The sequence below is a fragment of the Nuphar pumila genome, chromosome 2 (genome assembly GCF_984573655.1).
Source record: "Nuphar pumila chromosome 2, dmNupPumi1.hap1.1, whole genome shotgun sequence".
In the NCBI taxonomy this organism is placed as follows: Eukaryota; Viridiplantae; Streptophyta; class Magnoliopsida; order Nymphaeales; family Nymphaeaceae; genus Nuphar; species Nuphar pumila.
The window spans coordinates 149,087,745-149,099,819 of NC_143250.1; positions in this window are offsets into that span (position 1 = coordinate 149,087,745).

Sequence of the window (12,075 nt, forward strand, 5' to 3'; positions counted from 1 at the left end):
ATTGAGAGCTTGAAATTTGAAGTTTTGAAATTGGACTCAAAGTTTGAGAACTTTGAAATCTGATATTGATTAAAAATCAAATTTGAATTGATTTTGAACTGAGAATCAAACTTTGAAATCGATTTTGAGGTTTAAGATCAGAGGATTTGAAATAGGAATTTGAATTTAAAAGTTGAAATTGAAATAGAAATCAAAATTGAATTTACTTTGGATTTTGAAAATGATTTTAAAAAAACTTTAAATTTGTAAATGATTTTGAATTTGAATTTGAATTTAAAATTCAATTTCAAAACAACTTTTGAATTTAATTCTTGAAAATGGAAAAAAAGAAATTTCAAAAATCAATTGGAATTTCTGAAAATAATTTTGAAATAACTTAAAAAAGATGGAAAATATTGATGTAATTCTATACAAAAGGTTTTATTTGAATTTGGAATTTAAAAGCAAATTTCATTATTTAATAGAATTAAAATAAGATTAAATTGTAATACATTCTTGACTATGGTCACAAACATATTCTAATCTAATCTTTATTTGAATTCTAACAAAAAATAAAATAAATTTTTGTATCTTTATAGGATTTAAAACAAAATTAATTTTTAATATATTCATTACTATGGTCACAAATATATCTCAAATTAATTTATATCTTAACTTCTGATAGAGGAAGAAAAGAAAATTTATTTTAGAAAAATATGATGATTTTCAAAAGAGACCTAAAGTGGAAGTCGAGTTTTATTCCATAAAAGATAAAAATCCTAAGTATTGTTCACATTTTGACTATGGCCATAAATGTGAATCATTTACTTAGGGTTATTTACCTCTTATTAGAATGATGCACGTGTCTCACCATAGTGCTCTTTTTGAAATAAGAATAAAAATGACATACCACAATCAATTATGAAAATTTAAAGTGCAATTATATGCTCATACATTCTATTCTAAGCAGAAAAGTAGAAATTCTCATTAATATGAAGTTATTACAATCTTCAAACTTAAATTGCACATTAAAAGCCTTTAATCTGGGAGAAAAACCAAGGTCTTCCACTATTCCCTGAAAAAATACAAAATAGCCAAAGCAACAAAAATACAAAATATAGAAAGAAATTAAAAATGCTATATTGAAGCTAACATACATATGGTTATGCCCATGCTATAATGGGAATGCATATGCATATGTAAGATGCATTTGCCTAAATGCAATGATTATGCTAAAAATGCACATGCATTTGCTTAAGTGAAATGCTTATGCTAATGAAAAAATGCATATGCATTTGCCTAAGTGCAATGATTATGCTAATGAAGAAATGCACATGCATTTGCCTAAGTGCAATGCTTATGCTAATGAAAAAATGCACAAGTATTTGCTTAAGTGCAATGCTTATGCTAAAGAAGAAATGCATATGCATTTCCTTAAGTGCAATGCTTATGTTTAATAAAGAAATGCATACATATATGTAAAATGGAAAATGCATGTGGTTTGCTAAACTGGGATTGCATATGCATATGTACAATGGAGATGCATATGTGTATGCAAAAGGGAAATACAGTGAATTAGGATCTGATGCTCAGATGACTTTGATTAAAACAAGCTGGACAACATATATCTGTATGATGATATGCAAGAGATGCATCAAATGAGAAATGGGTATGCATGGATTAATGATATGCAGGAAATGCATCGAATGAGAAATGGGTTTTTGCTGTGAAAATGCGAGAAGAACACTTACATGCAAGAGATGGGATGAATACACATACTAATATGCAATGCAATGTAACATAAGAAATAAAATGCCATGAATAATATGCATATGCAAAGAGGCTGTGATGCAAGAACTGAAAGTAATACGGGAGTGGTAATGTAACAGTGCTTGCATTTGTATATAGATTAATATACCCATGCGATGAATTGTATACCGGTGATTAGCTAATGTGCAGGTGTTAATATAAATGCTACACAACACATAAGAACTAAACAACAAATAATACACATAAGTGAGTTGCACACAATCACAACAAATCGATTAACAAACCAGTTTCTGCAAAGATGGGTGCACAGGTTGATAGCACATAACACAACAAGTTGGCTTTAAACAGCACACAACATCTTCCAGATTCGATGTGCAGGAAATCAAGGTGGTTTCACTCAGCACATCAAGGTGCTTTTACAGCAAATCAAAGATCACAAATCTGAGTCTCATTCGTATTCTGACTATGGCCATAAATACGAATTCCATCGAGTTTGTCAACTCCCTAAGAGCTAGTGCATGTGCCATTCGTGTAGACCATAATGAATTTATAAAAATGTGCATGAATTATACATTCATCAGATATTGAAATTTGCAGAATTAAACTATATGCAATGCAATCCTATTCTAAGCAGAAAATGTAAATCTTATTCCAAATATTACATTTGATATTTACATTGAATTGAATAAAGGAAAATAAAGAAAAGTCTTCTTCTTGAATGTTCTTACAAAACTAAAAAAACTTGTTAGTGAAGATATGTTGGCTTTTCTAGGTTTATCCAGTAATATCTAGAAATTACTGGATTTTGCTAGATATAAGTCTTTTTTCATGATTCTCTGAGATAAACATAATGAAATAAGAAATAAAATTGAAGAAATATGAAAATGATATTTGAAAATTCGAAATTGGGGTCAAAATGACCAAAATACCCCTAATAGCAAGACTATGGCCTTGAAACCAGGGTTTTTCAGAAAGATATTTTGTAAAATGAGGTTTTGAAATTCAAATGAAAATAAATCAAACATAAGATGATGTGGTATGATTGAAAATAAGAAAATCTAAGTTAGGAATTTCAAAAATGAGGTCAAATAACCAAAATGCTTCTGATAGCAAGACTATGGCCTTGAAATCAGGGTTTTTTTTAAATAAATTTTGGTGAAAACTTGGGATTTAGGGTTTAAATGAAATCAAATAAACATAAAATCAACCATGAAGCATCGTAACATGATTATAAACATTAACAAACCCTAAAATCATGAATTTATGCATAAAAAACTAAAAGTATCATAAAGATCATGATTTTGACAGTGTTTCGGGATCCTACGGGCACCCTGTTTTGCAATTTGACTTATCTAAGCATCAAATGGGTTCCAAAATTGATAAAAATCAGAACTTGCACTTGTTAGCACCCTAAAATCAGATTGGAATTATAAAAATATATTCTGACATTATTTCAATTCGAAAATTGTATTAAAACTTTAAAATATGCTATTTTTACCCACGGTCACGCACCAGTTTCAGTGTCAAACCTGAATTAGGGGTCAATTCACCATGGAAATTATTGAAAATTTACAGAGAAATAGTAGACAGAAAAAAAAAAGAATCTATTTTTTACAGATAAGAAAAATCATCTTCGGTTAGGGAGATATTGTTCTGGCAATCTGGACTTAAATTTAACGAATATAAAATTGATTAAAACAGACACTTTGGATTGAAAATACAGGAAAAAATAGCAAACTTCATAAAAAATTTGTGATATTTCATAAATTAATAGTATACAAAAAAATAATTAACTTTCCTTTTACAGATTATGAATCGAATCTACGGTTAAGGATCTATGATCTACACAAGTTGAATTAAAGTTTTAGTAAATCATAACGAGTTTTAAAACATGGATCCGACTTTCTGACAGAGTAAAAATATCAAATCATAACAAAAAATTATGAAAATTTTACAGTAAATAGCTGACATTAACACAAAGCCACTGCATTTTACGAATCTTAAATCAGATATTGGATGAAAGAAATAACGTATCTACAAATTATGCTTGAATTTGAACAATGATTTTAACCAACAAAAATTCCGATTTGACTTTGTATTTTATTAACAGAGTTCCTGAATCCCAAAACGTCTATTTTTTTTTACAGAGTCTCTATAGCATATCTGTTCACCACATATAAAAAAATCAGCAATTTCTAGCAAAGATTTCAATACGAACTAACATGCTATCTATGGATCCCAGATGAAAATATACAGAAATCTAAGAAACCTTAGAAAAAATATGATTTAATCAATAAAAAACCATAAAAATATCTAAACAGTAAAAATAAATTGATTTCAATGCTTAAATACATGTAATAAACATTAATATGCTAAAAAATAAAAATAAAACAGGGAATCTATGGCTGGAATTAATTTTTACCTTTGAAATCATGGATTTAATCCATTTAACATATAAATCTCATGTTTTCTTGGTTAAAAAGATAGAAAACGACAATGTAAACCATTTTAATGGATTAGAATCTCAAAATACAGCATTGAACAAGGTTAGATCATCTTCTTGGACCGATCTTGAGGTTTTTGATGGTGATTCTATGGTTTAAACCATGAAAGGGGGTTTCTATGGTGAAATCTATAAAAAATTCATAAAAAAACTAATAAAAACTAATAAAATAATATTAAATAACTCACCTTGGGGCTGCAGCTGCAATGTAGGAAAGTGGAGGTGCTGGAGAGGAGAGAGAGGTCACGAAATTGGGAGAGAAAAGGAGCCTTTTTTGACCCCTTTTTATAGATTTTTGAAAATCCATGTAATTAGGGCTAATTTGGAGAGTTTTAAATTTTTTGGAGTTTATCAAGATAGGCTAAATGGGGAAGACGATTTTTGGTGGTTTCCTAACCCTAAAAAGACCCTAACTAACCTCAATTAAACTTCTAAATGTTTTAGGGAACTTGCCAAATGTGGCACCACTTGGCGTTTTTCAAAAACCCTAATTTAAAACTTTAAAATCAAGGTTAAAATCTAAAGTAAAAAAATATGATTTTTAAAATCAAGTTTGGACTCTTATAGATTCCTAACCTAACCTAGTTAAGCCCTAACTAGACTCCTAATTGACTTAGAAAACTTCCAAATGTGGCACCACCTAGTGTGGGCCCACATTTGGGTTTTTAAAGCTTTTTGATTTAAAACTTTAAAAATCGTTAATTAAAAGCTTAATCAACATAGAATTTTGAAATCAACTTGGACTCTTCTAACCTCTAAACTAACTAGAACTATGACTAACCCTAGTCTAACCCTGACTTTTGCAAATGTGTCACTACCCAGAGTGGGCCCCACTTGAATTTTCAAAAAATGATTTTAAAACTTGAAAATAAGAGGTTTTTCAAAAGATATTCAAAAGTAGATTTTGAGATTGAAAATTTTGAAATAGCACAAAGTTCTGACTAGGTCAGAACTCCTTCAGATATGGCGCAAACTGGGTGTGCCCCACATCGAAGTTTTGAAAAATTTGAAATAAAGACTGAAAATAGCTTTGAAAAGGGGTTAAAATCAACACTTGAAATTCAAAGGTTTGAAAATAGAGTTCTAAGCGAACTGGAACTCTGGACCAGAGTCCTGAACTAATTAGGACTCTGAGATTTTTAGAATTTTGAAGGCCAAATGAAGAAGTTTTTGAAAGATTTCATCAGAATCGGTAAAAACAAGTTAAAAAATGCAGTCAGGGTTAGAGTCCTAACTCAACTGAAGCTCCAAAATAAAGTCCTGAATTAAGTGGACTGTGCAAGATGAACTAATTTTTGAAAAACAAATGAAAAGGAATAAAAATGGAAGTAAAAACAAATTTTAGAACAAACTTCTGACATGATTAGGACTCTGGGACAGAGTCCTCATCAAACTAAAACTCTAGATTTTTTTGGTATTTTCTAAAAAACAAATAAAAAAACTTGTGAAAAAAATAACAAAGATTGAAATCAAAACAGAGTTCTGATCCAACTGGGACTCTAGGGACAGAGTTTTAATTGAACTAGGACTCTCAAAATTTTGGATTTTCTAAGAAAACAAATGAGAGGATTTTGAAAAACAAGTGAAAACAAGATAGAATCGAAGTTCGATTCAGAGTCCTGATCTGACTAGGACTCTAAAAAAGAGTCCTAATTGGACTAGAACTCTGATTTTGTTTTTGATTTTTTGATAAAAAAATGATGAGATTTAAACAAAGCTTTTAAAAACTAGTGAAAATGAAGCGAGAAAACAAACTTTGGATAGAGTCCTGATTCGATCAAGACTCTAGGATAAAATCCCAGAATTTTGAAATTCCATGATAAATGTATAACAATTTTGATAGATAGAAAGATTTTTGAAAGATTCTCTCAAAATTGAAATCAGGGTCACAGTCCTGATCCAACTAGGACTCTTCAAACAAAGTCCTGGTTCGACTAAAACTCTAAGTTTTTTACTTCTTTTTGAAAGATTTTGAAAAATTTAATTAAAAACAGGTAAGAATATCGATGAAAGATAGAGTCTTGATTCGATTAGGACTATAAAAAAAGTCTTAATTCGACTAAAACTCTAAAGTTTTGGCTAAAACAAAAGATTTTGAAAATCAGCTGAAAAGGTTTTGAAATCAAGTGAAGAACATGAATAAAGGATGAAATCGAAGTAGAGTCCTGATTCTATTAGGACTCTGAGAAAGAGTCCTAATTTAACCGAGACTCTAGGATTTTGGCCAAAAACAAAGGATTTTAATAGGTTTTCTAAAAAACAAGTAAAAAAGATAGTAAAAGGTAGAATTCTAATCCGACTAGGACTCTGGAAAAAGAGTCTTGATCCAACTAGGATTCTAAAAAAAGAGTTCTGATTGGACTGAGATTCTGAAGATTTGGCCAAAAATGACGAGAATGGGCAAGGATATGACCACAGCTGGTTTAAAATCAGAATGGGGTTTTAAAAAGATTCAAAAAGATGAAAATACAGAGTCCTGATCCAACTAGGACTCTGATTTTTTTGAGATTTTTGATAAATAAAAGAAGCCAGATGTGATACCACCTGAATGGGTCTTATCTGAGAATTGAAATCGATTAAAATTGAGTTTAAAATGAATCCATATTATTTTCTGAGGAAAATATTTCAAAATATAAGATCCTGGGGGTTGACAAATGGCAAGAATATCGATTTAAAACCCAGGTTTTGAAATTGATTTTGAAAGAAAATTTTTAAAAGCTCGAATCTAGATTAATATTTTGAAAACAAGAGTTCTGGATCTCGATAATGAGATGCAATGCAATGAAATGATGTCGAATGCATGCAATGATATGCAGTGACATATGAAATGTAAGCACTGGATGAGGGTGAAAATTTGGAGTGTTTACAGGCAGCCACTTTAAGAATGAGTAGATGAAGATCTTCTGTACGAAGTTTAGAATTCACCATCATTTCTCAGCTTCGTATTATCCTCAAGTGAATGGCCAGACAGAGGCCACCAACAAGGTCTTGATCCGCATTCTGGAAAGAACTGTGGAAACGGGTCGTGATTGACACGAGAAGATGCATGATGCGCTTTGGGTGTACCGAACTACCATTCGGACTCCAACCAATGCTACGCCTTCAGAGCTTGTCTATGGGACCGAGGTGGTATTACCTCTCCACGTTCAGAAGCCCGCATTCAAGTTTGCGTTGCTCATAGAACTCTCGCTTAATCAGTATCAGCAACAAAGATTGGTACACCTTGATCTGTTAGACGAGAAGAGACTCAAGGCAGCAGAGCACGCTCAAACTTATCGTCAAAGGATAGCTAGACACTATGCCAAGTCAGTCATTGAGAGAAAATTCTGAGTTAACAATCTGGTGCTCAGATCGACAACTCATCTCAAGCATCGACCATGGGGCAAGTGGTCACCCAATTGGGAAGGCCCTTATGTGGTTAAAGAAGTATTGCCTCGTAATTCATATCGTCTGATCAATGCAGATAGGGTAGAACTGCCAGATCCTATCAATGCTCTGCACTTAAAGAGAATCTATACTTAAAATGTTCATTCTAGCCTTTTGTACTCTTCAAAGAGTCTTTTCAATAAAATAATGATCTTCTGTCATTCTCATATTCTTCTCCATGATACTGGGGCATTTTTATTTTATATACCTTTGTTTTCCCTTCATCAGATGCAGGCAGGATCAAACAAACTCTTTTCCTAAAATCTTATCAATTTTCAGTTAATCTTGTTATCTTTATTAGTTTCATCCATTTTTATTCATTTTTTTTCAATTTGATCAATTTTTCATCAATTTATTACCGATTTTTATCAAGTTTTATTAATTTTTTATCAATCTTTATTATTTCCTTTTCAGATTAAGGGATAAACCTGAACCTTGTCCTGCGAGGTCCTTCTTCCTTCAGGATAAGGGATAATCCTGAAGTCTTTCATCATCAGTTTTTCATCGAACTTCTACCAATTTTTCACCAATCTTTTTCAATTTTTATTGTCAATTTATCAATTCTATTGATCTTTTATTAAATTCTTTATCAATTTTATTAAATTTTGTCAATTTTTATTCTATTCTTCTTCACGATATGGGATAATCCTGAAACCATTATAAATAAATTCAAATCTTAGGCCATCTTGGGTCAAGAATCTTGAATGAATCTCTCACCATCTTCATGATCGTTGGAATCTATTCATATCTTTTGTCAATCCCTTCAGAATCCGACTCCCGGGTTGGAATTGCTTCCTTCCCGTCTAAGTTCCGACTCAGGTTTTTATTTTTGTTGTTGCTTTATCTTTATTTTAAAAATTCGGGTTCTGACTCGGGTTTTTCCTTTTTATATTTTATTTGAAGTTCTGAGTTCCAACTTGGACTTCCTATTGGATTCGATGCTCGTGTTGGAACCAATCGTTGCATTGAAGATTCGACTTTTCAAACTCAACTTTTCCCTTTTATCTTTATTTTTAAGATCCGAATTCCAACTCGGGTTTTTCCTTTTTATATTTTCGATTGGAGTTCTGAGTTCCGACTCAAACTTCCTTTTGGATCCAACACTCATGTTGGAACCAATCGTTGCTTTGAAGATTCGAGTTTTCAAACTCGGGTTCTTCATTTTTATCTTATTTTTAAGATCCAGGTCCCGACTCGAGTTTTTCCTTTTTATATTTTTGATTGCAGTCCCGAGTTTCGACTCAGACTTCCTTTTGGATCCAACACTCATGTTGGAACCAGTCGTTAATTTGAAGATTCGAGTTTTCAAACTCGGGTCCTTCATTTTTATCTTATTTTTAAGATCCGGGTTCCGACTCGGGTTTTTCCTTTTTATATTTCATTTGAAGTTCTGAGTTCCGACTTGGACTTCCTATTGGATCCAACGCTCATGTTGGAAACAATTGTTGCTTTGAAGATTTGAGTTTTCAAACTCGGATCCTTCATTTTATCTTATTTTTAAGATCCGGGTTCCGACTCGGGTTTTTCCTTTTTATATTTCATTTGAAGTTCTGAGTTTCGACTTGAACTTCCTATTGGATCCAACGCTCATGTTGGAAACAATCGTTGCTTTGAAGATTCAAGTTTTCAAACTCGGGTCCTTCATTTTTATCTTATTTTTAAGATCCGGGTTCCGACTTTGGTTTTTCCTTTTTATATTTCATTTGAAGTTCTGAGTTCCAACTTGGACTTTCTATTGGATTCAATGCTTGTGTTGGAACCAATCGTTGCTTTGAAGATTTGAGTTTTCAAACTCGGGTTTTCCATTTCATCTTTATTTTAAAGATCCGGGTTTCGACTCAGGTTTTTCCTTTTATATTTTGTTTGAATTCTGAGTTCTGACTTGGACTTCCTATTGGATTCAATTCTCGTGTTGGAACCAATCGTTGCTTTGAAGATTTGCATTTTCAAACTCGGGTTTTCCATTTTATCTTTGTTCTTAAGATATGGGTTTCGACTTGAGTTTTTCCTTTTATATTTTCATTTTAGGATCCGGGTTCTGACTCTGGTTTTTCCTTTTATATTTTCATTTGAAGATCCGGATTCCGACTCGGGTTTTCCCCTTTATCTTTCATTTCTGCGATTTCGAGTTTCGACTCGGATTTCCCCTTTTGATCCAATACTCGTATTGGACCAAAGTTTTTCCTTTCTCTTCCCTTTAAGGTTAAGGGACAAACCTGAACTTCTCTTTCAGAATAAGGGATAATCCTGAAACATCGACAATTCTTTCATATTTGATTTCTAAGTATCTTAGGAGTATCAGTCTCTTTTTCAAAATCCAGTGCTCGTACTGGTGCGTTTTTCAAAAACCCAGTGCTCGTACTGGTGCAATTTCAAAACCCAGTACTCGTACTGGTGTGTTCTTCAAAATCTAGTGTTCATACTGGTATATTTTCAAAACTCAGTGCTCGTACTGGTGCATTTTTAAAAACCCAATGCTCGCATTGGTGCATTTTCAAAATCCAGTGTTCATACTGGTACATTTTCAAAAACTCAATGCTCATACTGGTGTGCATTTTCAAAATCCAATGCTCGCGCTAGTGCATTTTCAAAATCCAGTGCTCGTGATGGTGCATTTTCAAAACCCAGTGCTCGTATTGGTGCATTTTCAAAACCCAGTGCTCGCGCTGATGCATTTTCAAAATCCAGTGCTGGTGCATTTTCAAAACCCAGTGCTCGTACTGGTGCATTTTCAAAAACTCAGTGCTCGCGCTGGTGCATTTTCAAAATCCAGTGCTGGTGTATTTTCAAAACCCAATGCTCGTATTGGTGCATTTTCAAAAACCCGGTGCTCGCGCTGGTGCATTTTCAAAATCCAGTGCTCGTGCTCGTGCTGGTGCATTTTCAAAACCCAATGCTCGTACTGGTGCATTTTCAAAATCTAGTGCTCGTATTGTTACATCTAGCGCTCATGCTAGTATCTGACTGACTAATCAGTTAGCCTTCCAGGTTCAGTCTTTGTACTAATTATTCATCGCATTTTAAGCTCTAAATCTCAATTCCAACCTCCGGATTACCATTTTGATAAAAAATCAATCTTTTTCTCTTGCAAAGGACTCTCTTCCAGGGAGCTCGTTCCTTTTGCATGTAACCATCTTTTCGTTCGCAAGAACCCTCTTCTAGGGAGAGTTTGAAGGAACTCGTTTCTTCGCGAACTGTTTGAAAAACAACAACCCAATTTTTACACAAAGGAACCCTTTTCTAGGGAGAGCTTCGACGGAAGCCCGTTTCCTTTTGTGGCCCCCAATTTTCTCATCTTTGGCCAACCCCTTCACAGAGGACCCTCTTCCAGGGAGAGTGTGATGGACTCGTTCTTCTGTGATAATTTTTCAACCTTGTTTTCGGTCGCCTTTCCATAAGAGAAGCCTAGAGATAGGAAGTTTTGACGAAAACTTAATTTCTCTTCGAAAGTTCCATTTTGCAAACACCTCATCTTCAGGGAAGAGAGGAGTATTTCCTACTTATCATTCAGATAAGGGTTAAGCCTGAGTCTCTCTTTTTGGGAAAAAAGAGAGAAGAATTTTGTCATGGATGTGTCAATTCATTGTCAAGCAATTCCTTTTATCAAAGATTTCCAGAATATTTTGCCAATTTGCTATAAAAAACTATTGTTGATCTCAAAGCTTTTATTGCACAAAGAATTACCTCAAATTACCTCCAGTATTATTTTCAAAAGGACAAGACTTTTGCGAAGAAAGAACAAAATTCAAGTTTTTTCTGTTGGTCAACCAAGAGGATGAAGAAAAATCTTCGATATGACCGGCAAAGAAAAATTCAATGATGTTGAAAAGCCATAAGTGAAATGATAATAATCATAGCTATGACACATTCTTAAAGAACGTTCTTCTGGCAGTAAGGTAGTGAAAATATTCTGAGCAGTAAAAGAATCTACCCAATCTATATCTCCTTAGTAGTTTAAGTTGTAATCAAATATCTGTAAAAGGGATCTCTCAATTGTTATCAAGATGAAGATGAATATGCGAGCTAGACCCCTAGGGCCAAAGAAGATTTGGATCATCTCCAAGATGAAGGAGTTTGTGACGGATCCTTCTAGAGAAAGTTCAGATCACCGTCAAGATGAAGGCAACTGCGATGAACCTCCCGACAAACCCTAAAAGATATTTGATTTCTGCTATCATCTAGACATTTCAACCTAAGAAACAATATCATCAGTATACTTCCTGAGAAAAAGAAGGATCAGAGCACCTTCAAAATGAAGGAGTTTGTGACGTACCCTTCCTAGAAAAAGAAGAAAAAGTCAGGATATCTCCAAAATGAAGGATGATGTAATAAGCTTCTTTAAAAAACCCAAGAAAGCTCTATGACTCAAAAGAGTGCAAAAAAATCATCATGGGAAA